At 47.8% G+C, this 17,099-nt stretch overlaps 1 pseudogene; it reads left to right on the plus strand.

The window, feature by feature from the left end:
• Positions 1–12,026: 12,026 nt before the first annotated feature.
• LOC141217702 (Golgi resident protein GCP60-like) lies at positions 12,027–16,849 on the plus strand (annotated as a pseudogene).
• Positions 16,850–17,099: the final 250 nt, after the last annotated feature.

Genomic DNA, 17,099 nt, shown 5'->3' on the forward strand with positions numbered 1-17,099 from the left:
GCACAAAAACAGCAGGTGCTTCAACGGATATCAAGTGCTCCTTTAAGTGGGCTCTCCTCCACATCAACTTCAACATCACAAATACTCCAGTCCTCAAAGGTGTCACCCCAATCGCACTTGCTTCCTCACAGCTCCCAAATCTCCAGCTGCCCGTCTGAGTATGAGGTAGAACAGATGGTTGAGTCTGCAGAGCTGTTTACTCATACTATAGCCTGGGAATCAGAGGTCGACTCCAGCGCTTCTGTGAATCCAGACGAGGAAATAATCTGCACTGATGCCCAGAATCTTTATGAGTCGGATCCAGGACCAGACGCAGAAGGTTCTGACCATAATGTAGACCCTCATTCCCAAACTGTAACTCCTGTTGGTGGAGACAATGAGGAAGACGATGATAAGACTCAAATACCTGATTGGAGCGACAACTTTAGTTTTTTGTCAGGGCAGGAACAGGTTGGCTCTGAGGACGACGGGTGTGATAACGCACAGGGTGATGATGATGAGGTTGGAGATCCCACTTACTGTCAACCCACAGTCAGCCAAGAGATGAGGTCAGCAGAGGAGGTGGAGGAAGATGCTAGTGACGACGAGGTCAGGTTGCGCCTTCCTGGACAGAGACGTAGTACTGGAAGCACGTCAACAACTGCATCCTCAAACACAACTCTGCCTCTCACCACAAGTCGTGGTGGCTCTTCAGGTCGCATGGGTGCTAAGCCTTGCATAGCCTGGGCATTTTTTCAGATCGATAAAGATGACCCAACTCGTGTTATCTGTAACATTTGTCAGCAAAAGCTAAGTAGAGGCCAAAAAATACATAGTTTGAGTACTTCATGCATGAACCGGCACATGGACATGAAGCATAAGTTGCAGTGGGAAGCTCAGTGTGCTACAATGCGGCCTAGCCGGCCGGGCCAACCACCGTCTGCCATATCTTGTGCATCCGCAGCCTCTTCATCCTCTGTGACTGGGGGGACAGCAGTCACACCTGTTTTGGGGCGCAGACCTGCCACCTCTTTACCCGCAACAGCCAGCGTGATTGGCAGGTCATCATTTTCTTTGGAGGTGGTAACACCAGCTGGTGTTGAGCGCTGTCCGACATCGATAGCACCACCTTTGGATCAAGGCAACCTAACATGTCCGTCTGCATCTTCCTCACAGACCGGCAGTTTGCCGGGGACACCCTTATCAACCCCGTCTAAGCACAATAGCCAGCCCTCGGTCCCTCAGATGTGGACAAGTAAAAGACCATTTCCTCGTAGCCATGAGAAAGCTAAGAGGTTGAATTTCACCATCTGCAAGCTCTTGGCTACAGAAATGCTGCCTTTCCGCCTGGTGGACACAGAGGATTTTCGAGACCTTATGTCCGTCGCAGTGCCCCAGTACCAGATGCCCAGTCGGCACTACTTCTCAAAGAAAGGTGTGCCTGCGCTCCACCAGCATGTCGCACACAACATCACCGCTTCTTTGAGAAACTCTGTGTGTGACAGGGTGCATTTCACCACAGACACTTGGACGAGTAGGCATGGACAGGGGCGTTACATGTCGCTGACTGGGCACTGGGTAACTATGGTGACAGCAGGACAAGGGGCTGCTGTCCAAGTCTTGCCGTCCCCACGAGTTGTGCGTCAATCCTCTTTATGTCAAAGTTCCTCCACTGCTTCTGCCTCCTCAACCTCCTCTCGGTCTTCCACCTGCACCCAAAGCCTGTCTGGTCATGCCACAAGCTTTCTAACTGCGCAGAAGGGATCCTGCACACCTCCTTACTATGCTGGCAGTAGGGCTCAACGTCATCAGGCGGTTTTTACATTGAAATGTCTGGGAAATGTGAGTCACACAGCTGAGGAGTTGTGGTCAGCTCTGGAGAACCAATTTCATGAATGGTTGTCTCCACTGGACCTGAAACCAGGGAAGGCCGTGTGCAACAATGCTGCAAACCTGGGTGCGGCCCTTCGCCGGGGCAATGTCACACACGTGCCTTGTATGGCTCACGTGTTGAACCTGGTTGTCCAGCAATTTTTAGCCCACTATCCCAGACTAGATGGCCTTCTGCAGAGGGCACGGTCGCTGTGTGCTCACTTCCGCCGTTCGCATCCCGCAGCTCAGCGACTTACATCTCTACAGAAGTCGTTGGGCCTGCCACTTCACCGGCTAAAATGCGATGTGCCTACCCGGTGGAATTCAACTCTGCACATGTTGCAGCGACTGTGACAGCACCGACAAGCCCTGGTGCAATACGTTCTGATGTATATCCTGGGCCAACGAGATCCAGAGGTGGGGCAAATCATGCTGGAGGAGTGGTCTCAGATCAGGGACCTATGCACCCTTCTGCACAGTTTTGAAATGGCGACGAAGATGTTTAGTGCTGACGATGCCATTATCAGCATGACTATTCCGGTGATTTACATGCTGGAGCACATGTTAAACAGAATTCGGAGTCAGGTGGTGGCACAAGAGGAGGTGGAGGAAGTAGAGGAGGAGGAGTTGTATGCGGAAGGGCTAACATCTGCAAGGTCCAGACGGTCGGCAGCACCAAGGCGGCAGGCATGTGAGGGTGGGGGAGATGGTTTTACCAGGGCGCATGGTAGCAGCCAAACTAGTGAGGAAGGTGCAGGAGCCCAGGAAGAAGTGGAGGACGAACTGATGGAAGACTCATCAGATGAGGGAGACCTTGATCACATTTCTGTTGTGCGAGGTTGGGGGGAGAGGACAGAGGAAGGAAGCATGATTGTTACCTCGCCACCAACACAACAGGGACTTGGTGCTCCTGGATGCGCAACACACATGAGTGCCTTCTTGCTGCACTACCTGCAACATGACCCTCGAATTGTGAGAATTAGAAATAATCCTGACTACTGGGTTGCCACACTGTTAGATCCCCGGTACAAAAGTAAATTTGCAGAAATTATTCCTGCCATAGAAAGAGATGCACGCATGCAGGAGTATCAGCAGAGACTGTTGCAGAATCTTACATGTGCTTTTCCACAAAATACCAGTGGTGCACGTAGTGAATCTCACAGTTCCAACTTGCCAACCGTGGGACCGTCAAGTGTTCAGCACTCAAACCGTAACAGAACCACAGTATCTGCTGGTAACATCAATTTTGCGGAATCATTTCACCACTTTTTTAGCCCATCCTTTGCAAGGCCACAGGAGACAAGAAGTCTGACACATAGTCAACGCCTAGAGACGATGGTACAGGAGTATCTCCAAGTAAACATTGAAGCCACGACTGTGTCACTGGACCCTTGCTCTTTTTGGGCTTCCAATCTGGATAAATGGCTGGAGCTAGCCACTTACGCCTTGGAGATCTTGTCATGCCCCGCAGCCAGCGTTCTGTCTGAACGTGTGTTCAGCGCTGCTGGTGGTGTGCTGACAGATAAGCGCACGCGGCTCTCCACTGATAATGTAGACAGACTCACGTTCATAAAGATGAACAAATCATGGATCCGAAACGACTTTTCTACCCCTGTGTCATCCCGGGGAGAGTAAAAGCTTGATGATTGGTTAAAATCACCCTACCAACCGTTTTAAGCTTTCAAATTACTAAGCATGTTTATCTGTATCTTGGCTGGAAAATAATTTGGGCTTTGTAGCAGTGTGCAGCACTGATTCTATTAGGCCATCTATAATAAGCTCCACCAGATTTAAAATTACTAATCATGTTTATCTGTATCTTGGCTGGAAAATAATTTGGGCTTTGTAGCAGTGTGCAGCACTGATCCTATTAGGCCATCTATACTAAAGCTTCACCAGATTTAAAATTAACAATAATTTTTAGCTGCATCTAGCCCGGAAAATAATTTTGGGGCTCCGAGATGCGCAAGACACATAAGTGCCTTCTTGCTGCACTACCTGCAGCATGACCCTCATATTGTCAGAATTCGAAGTAATCATGACTACTGGGTTGCCACACTCTTAGATCCCCCAAACTTTTCGATCAACCTTTTCATTTTAATAAAGACCAAAAAAATGGTCATTTTTGAAATTATAAGCATTAGCAGGTTGTTAGAAACTGAAATCAAACAGTTTTCAACTCAAAACTTTATTCTAGGTGATGTTACATTTTCACATAGGACCCCTTGTTCGAAAGGAGCTTCTGAACTCTCTCGTCCATTGAATTTGTCAGGTTTTGGATGGTTTCTGCTTCAATTGTTTTGCATGAGGACAGAATACCCTCCCAGAGCTGTTGCTTAGATGTGAACTGCCTCCCGCCATCATAGACACTCCTTTTAATGATGCTCCAAAGGTTCTGAATGGGGTAGAGGTCAGGGGAGCATGGGGTCACACCATAAGTTTGTCCCCTTTTATGCCCATATCAGCCAGAGATGCAGATGTTTTATGTGCAGCATGAGATGGTGCATTATCATGCAAAAAAATGATCTTGCTGTGAAATACACGGTTCTTCTTCTTGAACCATGGCAGGAAGTGCTGTTTGAGAAAATCCACATACATTATGGAGTTCATCTTTAGCGCCTTCAGGGATCCTAAAGGGGCCGACAATCTCTCTCCCCATGATTCCAGCCCAAAACATTACTCCACCTCCTCCTTGTTGGCGCTGTAGCCGTGTTTACGTGGGGTGTCCATCAACCAGCCATCCTCCACTCCATCCATCTGGACCATCGAGCGCTGCACGGCACTCATCCGTGAACAAAACAGTTTTGAAATCAGTCTTCATGTAATGTTTGGCCCACTGGAGCCGTTTCTGCTTGTGTGAAGTGGATAGAGGAGGTCGACAGGATGGCGTATGCACAGCTGCAAACCTCTGAAGGACCCTGCATCTTGTTGTTCGGGGGACGTTGGAGGCACCAGCAGCTTCAAAAACTTGTCTGCTGCTATGACAAGGCTTTTTTGCCGCTGCTCTTTCAACCTGACGTAATTGCCTGTAGGAAAGAGTCCTCAATTTGCCCTTATCAGCACGCACACGTGTGTACTGTGAATCAGCTACATACTTCTTGATTGCCAAGACACTTCATCCTGATCATCGCACAATGTTGATTGTAGTCATGCCTTGACCTAAACACTCCACAATTTGTTGCTTCTCAGCAGCCGACACATCCTTTTTCTTTCCCATTTTGGCAGAAAATGTAGGCTGCTTAATAATGTGAGACAGCCTTCTTAAGTAGTCTTGCCTTTCATTGGACACACCTGCCAAACTAATTAGCACAGGTGTCTGCAATTGCTTACAGTGATATAAAGAGCCCTGACACACATCACCATCAATGAGTTTAACTGACAAACAAACAAATTCTTCCCTTATCACTCCTAAACACTTTTTGCATAATAATTTGGAACACAGTGTACATGTGCTTTTCCACAAAACACCAGTGGTTCACGTAGTGAATCTTACAGTTCTAACTTGCCAACCGTGGTCTGTATGGAGTTGTTCAATAAAGGGCCCAAAATTAAGATAACATAGATGGGAGAGGTCTCTATGAATAGGAATTCCTAAGTATTTGATACCCTGTGAGGGCCAGGCAAAGGGAAAGTTGAACTGGATGGAATCCTATATGGATTTGGGGAGGGAGACATCGAGGGCCTCAGACTTCGCTGCATTGATTTTAAAATTTGACCATGTAACAAAGTGATCTATTTCAGCCATAACAGCATGGATGGATATATGTGATTGAGTGATATATACTAGGACATCATCAGCAAATAGAGAGCACTTGTACTCGGTGCCTTCCACCTAATATTGGGGTTATGACGAATTGATGAGAGCAGGTGCTCCGTCACTAGGATGTATAAGAGAGGGGACAGAGGACATCCCTGCCTTGTCCCATTGGTGATTGTGAAAGGTGATGAAAATGTTCTGACGCGCCCCCTGGGCCTTGGGACACCCGGAGCCGGACCCTTTTTGGTGGATGCTGGTGGTTGTAGTCTCCGTGGCGGCGACCCGGTTCCGTGGCTCAGGGCGGTCAAACCAGTGGCGGAACTATTTATGTGGTTTTGATGTTTAAATATCCGACTACGCCACCCGTGGATTGCGGTCAGAGTGAACCGCCGCTACAGGGCAGACCGCTAAGGCTGGTGTTGTGGGTGCAGCAGAGCGTAGCATAACTCCCCACGGGAGGAGTATAGCCTCAGGGCAGTGTATGCGGAGGATGGGGGTGATGGTGCAGGGCAGCAGCAGTAACGACACGGAGTCAGTGATGCAGTCCAGGGCCTTTACTCACAGTTCTTATTATCCAGACCACGTCTGCAGGTAACGGCTGCCCACGTCGTACTGTGCTCACCAGGTGAGGGGCTCAGACAACTCCCAGATAACTTTGGAGCGCTTCACAGGACCCCCTTTGTGTGTCCTTTGTCTGGCCTTTCTTACCAACCCTTCTGTCCGGCTGCCTCGGGCCTCCTCTTGGTAAACTTGGCGCCAGTTTCCCTGACCCTATGTGGTGCCTTCCTAGCGGGTGTAGCGAGGGGCTGCGCCACATAAAATGTCACAGCCTCCTGTTTCTAGCTGAGGGTCGTTTCCTGCCTCCACTAGTTTCGGGGACCGGTCTCCCCCTTTGGCCTGACCCCTCCACGCAGGTGGATTCGGGCGTGCGGTGGCGACTGACTCGCCCGTCCGCACCCCTGGGATCCCTTCGTTCCTCGTTCCTGGAGCCTTCTCCGCTCCTCTTCCTTCCTTCTCCCTCTTCCAGGCCTGGGCCTCTGTTACTAGGCCCGCCTCCGGAGCAGAGCTCATGCAGAGCCCCTGCTCCCTGCCACTTCTGCTCAGACTTCTCTGCACTGAACTAAGATGGTGCCCACCTTTTATACTCCCTTCTCAATGCACCCAGGAACTGCTTCCTCCCTGCTCCTGCACTACAGGGTTCCCCTTCCTCAGTGTTCCCTCCCCCCACTCCAGCCAGGGACAGGGACTGTCGTGCCCATCTCAGGGGCATATTGGTCGCCCTGCCCCACGGCAATGTGGTGTAATGCATGCAGGTGTCGGGTCCTGATCCACACTACATCCTTACCTGAGAGTGAGATATCACACCTCTGGGTGAGGTGCAATACCTCTGTAGCAACCGAGCCCTCAGGGTGCTACAGTTCCATTTATCTTCAGCCTAGGTGACGTATTGCGATACAGGGCCGTGATTTGGGCTATAAAAGGGTCCCCTAGACCCCTACCCCAAGCTTTTTAAGAGAATCATATATGGCGTGCCAGGAGACTCTATGGAATGCTTTCTCAGCATCCAACGAGAGTATCTAATTACAAATTTTTAATTGCATCTAGCCCAGGAAATACTTTGTGCCTAGTAGCAGTGTCTGCTAGTCAGCGGATTATCCTGGCTGTTAAGCAAGCTACACCACCTGTAGTTTGGACACTTATTTTTTTCAAAGGAAATGCTTCGGGACCACGGGATACTCAGTGAAGAGCATCAGGAGGCACCCCAAGGCATAGGGGCTGGGACTGGCAGTAGGATACCTTGCGGTGGACCGCCGAGCTCGATCCTTATAAAAGCTTTTTAACTGCAGCAGCTTTAGTGGACGCTACTGGAGCTGGAATTACGCGGCTGCTTGCATGAGACTTGCCCTCCAATAGATCCTTGTAAATGGATTTAAAGTGTATTCATTCAAATTAGAGAGACAATTTAAATTAAAAAGCTTAGAGCTGCCTCCACCACAGGGGGGCTCGCTCGACCCACCAGCGGACAGGCACCAGTATTGGGAGAGGGGGGCTGGCCGTCAGGGTTCACCGCGGCTCTGGCACAAACCCGGCGACGCGGAGGTGGCATGGGCAGGAGCGGACTGAACGTGTCGGCTTCTCACTTTTTGGATTTTAGAAGGGCATGACATGCCTATATCTGTGTCTCCCCCTCCTTTTACTCCTCCACCTCTTTTCTTTTCGCATGACTATATGTACTTGTCACTTTTCCATGTGTTAGTTGTGTCTTCTGAGCAGTTTGTCAGCTTTTGGACACCTTTGAAGGTGTTTTCTATGTGTTTCTATGTGTTTTTGTTTGCCTGCCATTGGTTTTAACGGTGTTCGAAGGTGTTCGACGAACAGTTCGGCGAACACACGGGTGTTCGACGAACCGAACCGAACTCGAACACTACGGGGGTGGCTCAACACTACACAGGACGTCCAGCATATCTTAGATGGAACAGCTTTCATCCAAGACACACAAAAAAATCCATCATCTACAGTCAAGCTCTGAGGTACATTCGAATCTGTTCAGACAGCAAGGACAGAAAACTGCAGCTACTATCCCTGAGGAATACATTCCTACAACAAGGATCCCATCCACTGGTAATAGATGAACAAATTCACAGAGCTACAAGGATACCAAGAAGTAGCCTCCTGGATTACAGACAAAGGGAGGACAACAACAGGCTTCTCTTGTGGTCACATACAACTCCCACATGAACATCCTAAGGAAAATTGGTGCTGATCTCCAACCCATATTCCACAGAGACCACAAACTGAAAGAAATATTCCCAGAACTACCACTTCTCTCCTACAAACAGCCCCCTAACTTAAGGAATCTCCTTGTCAGAAGTGTCCTCTGATCACCATCAGTGACGGGCACATTCCCATGTAAAAACAAAAAATGCAAAACTTGTACCCACAGATCACCATCAAATACAGTCTGTATACCTAACACAAATCAGGACTACAAAATCATGGATGTCTTTTCATGTACATCCTCCAGTGTGGTGACATGATACAATGTACAAGGTGTCCGGAAGGAGTTTATATTGGAGAAACGATGCAAAAACTGCAAACAAGAATGAATTTACACAGACACACAATTAAGAATGAACAGGACACACCTGTGGGAAAACATTTCTCTGGCCGGGGACACTGTATGAAAGATCTAAAAGTTTTAATACTAAAAGGTCACTTCAAGGGCAACAGAGAAAGAAAAATTTGGGAATTCAAATTGATAAGGATGTTCAATTCACTGACAACAGAACTAAATATAACACCTGGCTTTATGACTCACTACATGGACACAATTCACACCTCCAGATAATTAAACATTCCCAAGGCCTCTCATTTTGCAAAAAAAAAAAAAACAACTAATTTGCTCTCCCTAACTTATCTGTAGGAGGCATCACAACTTACACCTCATGAACAAATGTCTTGTTGTAACATCTCTCAAATGCTGTGCCTTTTGTCTCATGAATTCATTTGTAATCTTGCCTGAAGAAGGAGCCTCTGTGCTCTGAAAGCTTGCATATATATATATATAATTTCTGGTTAGCCAATAAAGGTATCACTCCGAGAATACTTTTGTCATTTTTGGCATACAAGTATTTACATCGATTTTTCTGGCTATCACGGTGCCACAATATAACTTTGTATTGTACATCAAACAGTGTTAGAAAGTTCAGAAAATTCCATTTTGCAATGATTAAAGTTCCGTTGTGAATTTTAGCGTGACTGGACCGTTCTTACGGAAATGTTTCCTGCCTCCTTCACTTAGATTCAGATCATACAGATAGTCAGACACCGCATTATCTCTGATACTATGGCCGATACAGCGCACATATAGATTATACAATAGAGTCCAAAAGTTTTGCTTTTTTTTTTTTAAAATGTGATAACTTCTGTCTGGTTGTTGTGATGTAATTTCCCTGGTGAGGAATTGAAAGTGCATGAAGTTGTCATCATACAAGACCTTAATTGTAACCAAAATGCTTTTGAATATCATTCATATTCTCTGAAACAAGACCAAGAAAGGAAAAATTCTGCTGGGGTATGTAAACTTTTGAGCACAACTGTATCCTTGTTCATGGTAGCATTCATATTTCCATCAATTCTATGCCAAGGGCCAATGGCAGATGCAGAAAAGCAGCCCAAAACCATGAGATTGCCGCCACCATGTTTCACTGTATGCGTTTGGTACCTTACATCATTACGTTTTCCAACTCTGCAGTATATACAGTGCTGCCATCACTACCAAACAGATTGAACTTGGATTCAACCGACCCCAACACCTTAGACCAATCTGTCTCTTTCCGTTGGCTGTGTTCTTTGGCAAACACAAGTTGGACCTTCCGGTTCTTTGCAGAGATGAAAGGCTTCCTGACTGGAACTCGTGCATTCAGCCCTACTGCTTAGTCCTCGCGACTCACTTTGACCCCATATTCTTTGTTCATTTTGTGGACATCAGATACTGACTTTTTCTTTATAATGTGATCAACTCTGGAGGAAGTTCTCCTTGGTCGTCCACTTCTAGGTTTGCCGGCTGTTCCAGAACCTTCTTTTTCTTTCTTTAATATACCTGACACTTGACTCTGAGAACAGGTGAATTCCATAGCTGCCTCTTTATGGCTTTTCCCTGACTTCACTCCCAGAATAATAAGCTTCCTGACATCTGGTGATAAATTTGGCTTTGTCTCTGCCATGTTTTTAACCTTAAAACGCAAAAAAAAAAATTTAGGCAAAATTCGACTGCCCATAACAAAATATGCAAAACATTTGGCCCAGCAAATGTTGAAAACTAACACATAAAGGGATAAAACAATGTCCAACACAATTTTTGTCCTGATAGCTGACAATCATTTGCTTCCAGTTAACTAAAATCACCAGAAAAATGGCCTCACAACAACCAAACAGAAGCAATCACAATTTAAAAAAAAAATGCTAAACTTTTGGTGGCTACTGTATTCATACAGTCAGGTTTAGCTGAGCTGCCTTTATCATTTGGCACAAAGTACAGTATCACAACATTTAATGTGGCTGCAGGGAAACTAGGCTGTACTTTTGGAGATGCATATAAAAATATTTTTGGTTTTGTCACTCGGCCTCAAAAAATTTAGTTACATATCTGGTAAAAATCCCTGAGCTCTCCTGAACCCTGCTGCTTTTTTGCCGTTTTGCACTGCGTCGCTCCATTGCAGAGATACTCACATTTGTTGCTTTCGGAGTGCAGTATGTGAAATCTCTGCTTTGCAGTCCAACTTTGCATTTTTTCAGTCTTATTTGGGAGTGCGCACTTTCAGCCCTCCCTCCAAGACGCTGCCAATGATCACATGCTCGACTACTAGATCTTCTCCTGATCTGTGGAAGCAGAGAAGAAACAGCCCGTTGCACTACAAGCAGAGATTTCACATGCAGTGCTCCAAAAGACGCAAATGTGAATATCTCTGCAATGGAGCGACGCAGCGAAAAACGGAAAAGAGCTGCAGAATCAGGGGAGCTCAGGGACTTTTACAAGGTATTTAAGGAATCACCCTGTAAGAATTGAATTTTATCGTTCTGGGTCCAATTACTGGAAAGTGGATTGTATTATGTGTTGTGCACAGATATTACTCAGTATTGCAGGGTCTGATTACTGCACACTGGGGTCAGGTGGCTTTAGTGGTCCTATCACTGTCTTATTACAGTTTTTGTGGAGCATTATATGGCAGCACACGCAGTTTGGTACATGTGATGGGTCTCCTAACCATTTTCCTTCTGTATTTTTTTACAGAGAAGGACGGGAAGGCTTTCCATCCAACCTACGAGGAGAAGCTGAGGCTGGTGGCTGTGTACAAACAAGTCCTCCTGGGACCGTACAACCCCGACACGTGCCCCGAAGTCGGCTTCTTCGATGTCCTGGGCAACGATAGGAGGTAACGAACGTCGTGTGGTTTGTTTCACTGTATCACATTCCTATAAAAAAAGTAGCCACTTTGTAAATAGCCTAACGTTTTCTTACCGTTTTGTATACACAGCACTGATGCAGATCTGTGTGTCTCCATGGTTACAGACTACACTACATATGTAGTCTGATCCTGCCATTGTATATTTTTCACCACTAAAGTAGCCGTCAGTGACTGCAGGGTGAACCTCATTACCATGAGCATTTATGGGAGCTGTGTACGCAAAACGGCAACAGATTTTCCATCATGGGCATGCATCGATCTGATGTGTCCAAAAAAAAAAAATAGGAATTGAAATGCAAAGTTTAATAGAAAACTGCAGACTGTTTCTTGCATAAAACTGAACGACGACGCGTTTCTAACCTCTTCATAGAAGCCTTTGCTCCCTCTGAGCGTCGTTCACACACTGTCGTCTTTCTCACAGGAAAGAATGGGCGGCCCTGGGCAACCTGAGCAAGCAGGAAGCCATGACGGAGTTTATCACCCTCCTGAACAGATGCTGCCACCTCTTCTCCACATACGTCACATCCCATAAAATAGAGAAAGAAGAGCAGGAGAGAAAAAGGTACTAATCCCTCCAATCCGTACATCCGGCATCGGTGCTGCACGGTAACTGCTGGTTTCCTCCCGAAACAGCGCCACACGTGTCCACAGGCTGTGCCTGGTATTGCAGCTCAGTACTATTAAAGTGAGTGGGGCTGAGCGGCAAGGTGACGCACAACCTGCAGACAGGTACCTGAAAACAACTCCAGCACTAATAGTTACTGGAGACGTTCTTAAAGGGACCGCTCTGCAGATTGTGCAGTGAACCCACCCAACTCTACCAGAAGAGGCGCTGGTGATGCTGATAGATAGGAGATGGTTTGCAGCGGTTTTCTATGGATGCCGGACCTGGGTCCTGCAAATCTTTCTGCTCCAGTCTATAGCAGAGGTTAGCGGCAGTCGCTATCTCACAAGATAGATGATGATCGACATCTGGGTCACGTTTTTCCACACTTAAAGGGGTTGTCTGTTAGTTTAAAGGAGCTTTCTGTTTCCTGCAGGGATAACGTCACGTCACTCTATCAGATTGCTGCAGCCAATCACTGGCATGTACAGCATGAGACCGTAGAAACCAGTGATCGACTGCAGCAGTCACATGGATTATACAACATCATCGCTGCAGGAAAAAAAGTGATGGCCGCCAGAGTGTGAGCACGGGAGAAGCGAAGGAGTCATCAGGCGAGAAATATTTGTTTTTTATGGGTCAATTTTGTAAAATTTCCAACTGCCTTAAGTGGTATCAAATCCCTATCATATCACTAACTTAAAGCCGCAGCAGTTCTTAAACTTTGACTAAGTTTGATACATAGAATCAAACCTGCAGTGTAAAGCATGGGGGACAAAACAGCAGTATGAGACTGACAGGACATGAGGCATCTTTCAGGTTACCTCCTACTCCAGTACTAATTGCAGTATAGCTGGAGTCAGTGATTATGGATTTACGGAGCAGTCGGTATGTAAGACCGGAGGGATCATGGACCGGACTTCTGCTTTAAGTCCCAGGAAGTGAGAACGGTTGACGCTGCTGCAAAAATCATGTCCGACATAGTTCAGTGTAAAGCGTCATCTGCTGACTTTACTGGAGAGAAGAGAAGGAGCGGAGACGGCGGGAAGAGGAGGAGCGGCAGCGGCTGCTGCGAGAGGAGGAGAAGCGGAGGAAAGAAGAGGAGCAGAGGCTGCGGAGAGAGGAGGAAGAGAGGATGCGAGCGGAGGATGAACGGTGTAGAATGGAACAGCAGAAGTAAGTACTCCCATCGGAAGTCACTCATCTTTCTTAAAGGATATTTTTGGGTGGGTCACTCATTCAGGACCCTCGTAGTATGAGCCATAGTGCAAGGAGCAGTCTGTTGTATGCAATGCTGGTGACCGGTTGGAGGGTACATGCGCTGGGGTCACCAACAATGGGGTCCACGGAGCCCTGTCACATTCATTTTAATGGAAAATTACTAAAGCTCTGCCGGCCACAGGCAATGGCGGGTGCAGCAGTCATTAGGGCAGGATCGTGCATTTGTGTTTCAAATCTTAATTCTATTTTTTTTTTGCAGGCAGCAGATCATGGCCGCCCTGAACTCGCAGACAGCGGTGCAGTTTCAGCAGTACGCAGCGCAGCAGTACCCGGGGAACTTCGAGCAACAGCAGCTCCTGATCCGGCAGCTGCAGGAACAGCACTACCAGCAGTACATGCAGCAGCTGTACCAAGTGCAGCTCGCTCAGCAACAGGTAGACGCAGCGCACAGACCCCCGAGCCTCGCTGCTCTGAGCTGCATTTACCTGTCGGACCATGTTCCCACGTAGCATAAATGCTGCAGGGTTTGGTTTTTTTTGCAGAAAATCCCCTGTGTTTAAAACGGTGTTTCCCAAACTCCAGTCCTCACGGCCCCCATAGGTCATGTTTTCAGGATTTCCTTAGTATTTCCATCACCTGTGTAATACTATCAAGGCATCAGGAATTCTCTCCCCTGTGTAATACGAAGGAGATCCTGAAACATGACCTGTGGGGGCCGTGAGGACTGGAGTTTTGGAAACACTGGTTTAAAAGTTTGAGGAAACTTCTTGTGCTTCCCGGAAAACTCCTGACCGCTGTGCATCTAAAGACGTTGCTGAAATTTGTGTTTTTTTGGTTTGTTTATTTTTTCCTGTGGAGCCGAAAAAATGCATGAAAAAATGCCCTCGCTTCTTGTACAGAATTAATAAAACCTTCAGATCTTCAACAATAAATGGGGTAAAAACAGCTGTAAAAATACGATAATCAGAGTAGATTGCTATTGCGGGTTTTGATGTAGAAAATAAACCCTGCACTTTACGCTCCCTGGAACCTGAACTAATTAACTAATTGTTTTTAGTAAGAAAAAAATAAAAAAATTGCGCGGCTGAGTCTTGCTCTTGATGATGGCGGTGCGCTGAGTAGCTGGTTGATTAGATGCAGCGTTTATAAGTGGAAGACAGTGGGATTTGTGTGCAGCGTCTATTGGAGCCTGTGGTTGTCTGAAACGCTGCCTCATTAGAAGTTAAGCTTCTTTGTTCTTCCCCTCATGCTTTACACTGCAGTTTTGCTTTGCAGCATACAAGAAATGAAGAATGCTCATAAATGACGTGGTGTTACCCTCTCCTTACCCTCTCGGCCTTACAGAAACAGCAGGAGGCACTTTCGGCTGGAACCAGCTCCCCTGTCAGTTCTCCATCCAAGATGAACATGGGAAGCATCACCGGCTCCGGAGAAGCCCCCTCGGTCAATGGACAAACCCACCCACACATAGACAATGCTGAGAAAGAACTGGAGGCCGACCCCGCTGGAAGACCTGCTGGAGAACGCGCCTAAAGGTGCGTCCTATTGACCCCAGTGGGGTTGGGGTCTGTTGGGTGGACAAACAGACGATACCTGGACATTGGCTAATGGTTTATGTTTGCTCATTATTTTTCCACTTCCTTCTCTCTACAGAGTCCACGCCGGTCATTGCTGCCCCATCCATGTGGACAAGACCCCAAATTAAAGACTTCAAAGAGAAGATCCGGCAGGACGCGGATTCAGTCATCACCGTCGGAAGAGGAGAGGTGGTCACAGTCCGGGTCCCCACACACGAGGAGGGCTCCTATCTTTTCTGGGAGTTTGCCACAGATAACTTTGACATTGGTTTTGGGGTTTACTTTGAATGGACAGACTCCCCAAACACGGCTGTGAGCGTGCACGTCAGCGAGTCCAGCGAGGACGAGGACGAAGGTACTTTGTACAATTTTCATACTTCATTCCTGTACAATAAATACTGTAGCAGGTCTTCACTGCATCTCACCCCCTCTTCCTGAAGAGGTCGGGGGTCTCTCGAGAAGCAGCATCTTACCCCCTCGTTTTAAGGAGGTTGGGGCCTCTCGAGAAGCAGTGTCTTACCCCCTCGTCTTAAGGAGGTTGGGGCCTCTCAAGAAGCAGTGTCTCACCCCCTCGTCTTGAGGAGGTTGGGGCCTCTCGAGAAGCAGCGTCTCACCCCTTTGATTTGAGGAGGTTGGGGCCTCTTGAGAAGCAGCATCTCACCCCTTCGTCCTGAGGAGGTCGGGGGGTCTCTCTAGAAGCAGCATCTCACCCTTTCGTCCTGAGGAGTTAGGGGGTCTCACCCCCTCGCCCTGAAGAGTTCTGGGGGTCCTATTGAAGCAGCGTCTCACCCCCTCGTCCTGAGCAGGTTGGGGGCCTGTTGAGAAGCAGCGTCTCACCACCTCATCCGGACGAGGTAGGGGGCCTTTCGAGAAGCAGCGTCTCACCCCCTCATCCGGACGAGGTAGGGGGCCTTTCGAGAAGCAGCGTCTCACCCCCTCATCCGGACGAGGTCGGGGCCTCTTGAGAAGCAGCGTCCCACCCCCTTGTTCCGAGGAGGTCGGAGGCTTCTGGAGAAGCACCAACTGGTCATGGATGTTCACCTCTGCAGGAGATCAAAAACCAACAATGTGCTCTCTGGGGCGTTACTGTGGTCTCTCTTGCTTTCCGTAGGTTAAGATTGACCTATCAGACTGGCGGGATGGTTGAGTCGCTGCCTAATTTATCCTCTCCCCAATGCCAGTAGTGGAGGAGCTGTGCCTCTGCAGAGGGAAAACGGGCCGCATCTAGCGTCAGAGAGGCTCATTCACACTTTAAAGTAAAAAGCTTGCGAGCGTGCTCTCCTTGCCAAGGAAACCAGTCACCACTGATAGTTTGTAGAGGTGGCCGGTATCCTAGGCAACCAGCTGTAAACTATAGAATTAAGAATACCTCCATATTTGACAACAGAGATACTTTTTAATAAAGAGTGAAATGTAAAGTTCCTGGTGTTTACAAGCACTTTGCAATTTTACCCAGCGAAGATGGAGGAAAAACCGCACCAAAAACGGATCAGATCAGCATGAGTCGCCCTGTACTCTCTCTGCGGGATTTCTGTAAGACTGCTTGTTTCCGGATTATTCCCGGAAGACCCCTTTATGCTTCTGTTTTAGCTCCGCGCCCATGACTTGTCCCACTCTGATATCCTGGACTCACTCCTGACTTGTGTCTGTTCTTTACAGAGAATCCCAACAACGAAGAGAAAGCCGAAAAGACGCCAACAAGCCTCAGCTGGAGGAGATTGTGCCGGTCTACAGGCGGGATCGTCACGAAGAGGTGGACGCCGGCAGCCACCAGTACCCCGGCCGGGGGCTCGACCTGCTCAAATCTGACAACTCTTATTCCTTGTGTCGTTCAAAATCTGTGTACTACAGAGTGTATTATACTAGATAAAGGAGGGGCCTGCGGTCAGGGGGAGGAGCCGGCAATCAGGGGGAGGGGCAAGTGATCATGGGGCGGGGCCTGCAATCAGGGGGAGGGGCCAGGGCAGTAAGTCGCTCACATGACCTGGATCCTTTTCGATAAGTGTCGCCTCCTCATCGCTCCTCGTGGCGGCCAACACTAATTCAGAGTGCTGTGATTTAACCCGTTCTTTGCCACTACGATTGGTGGACATGAAAGGGGTTAAACATAATTTGGCTGC

Source organism: Phyllobates terribilis, unplaced genomic scaffold (assembly GCF_046119375.1).
Source record: "Phyllobates terribilis strain yellow unplaced genomic scaffold, ASM4611937v1 Scaffold_245__1_contigs__length_2953440, whole genome shotgun sequence".
Taxonomy (NCBI): domain Eukaryota; kingdom Metazoa; phylum Chordata; class Amphibia; order Anura; family Dendrobatidae; genus Phyllobates; species Phyllobates terribilis.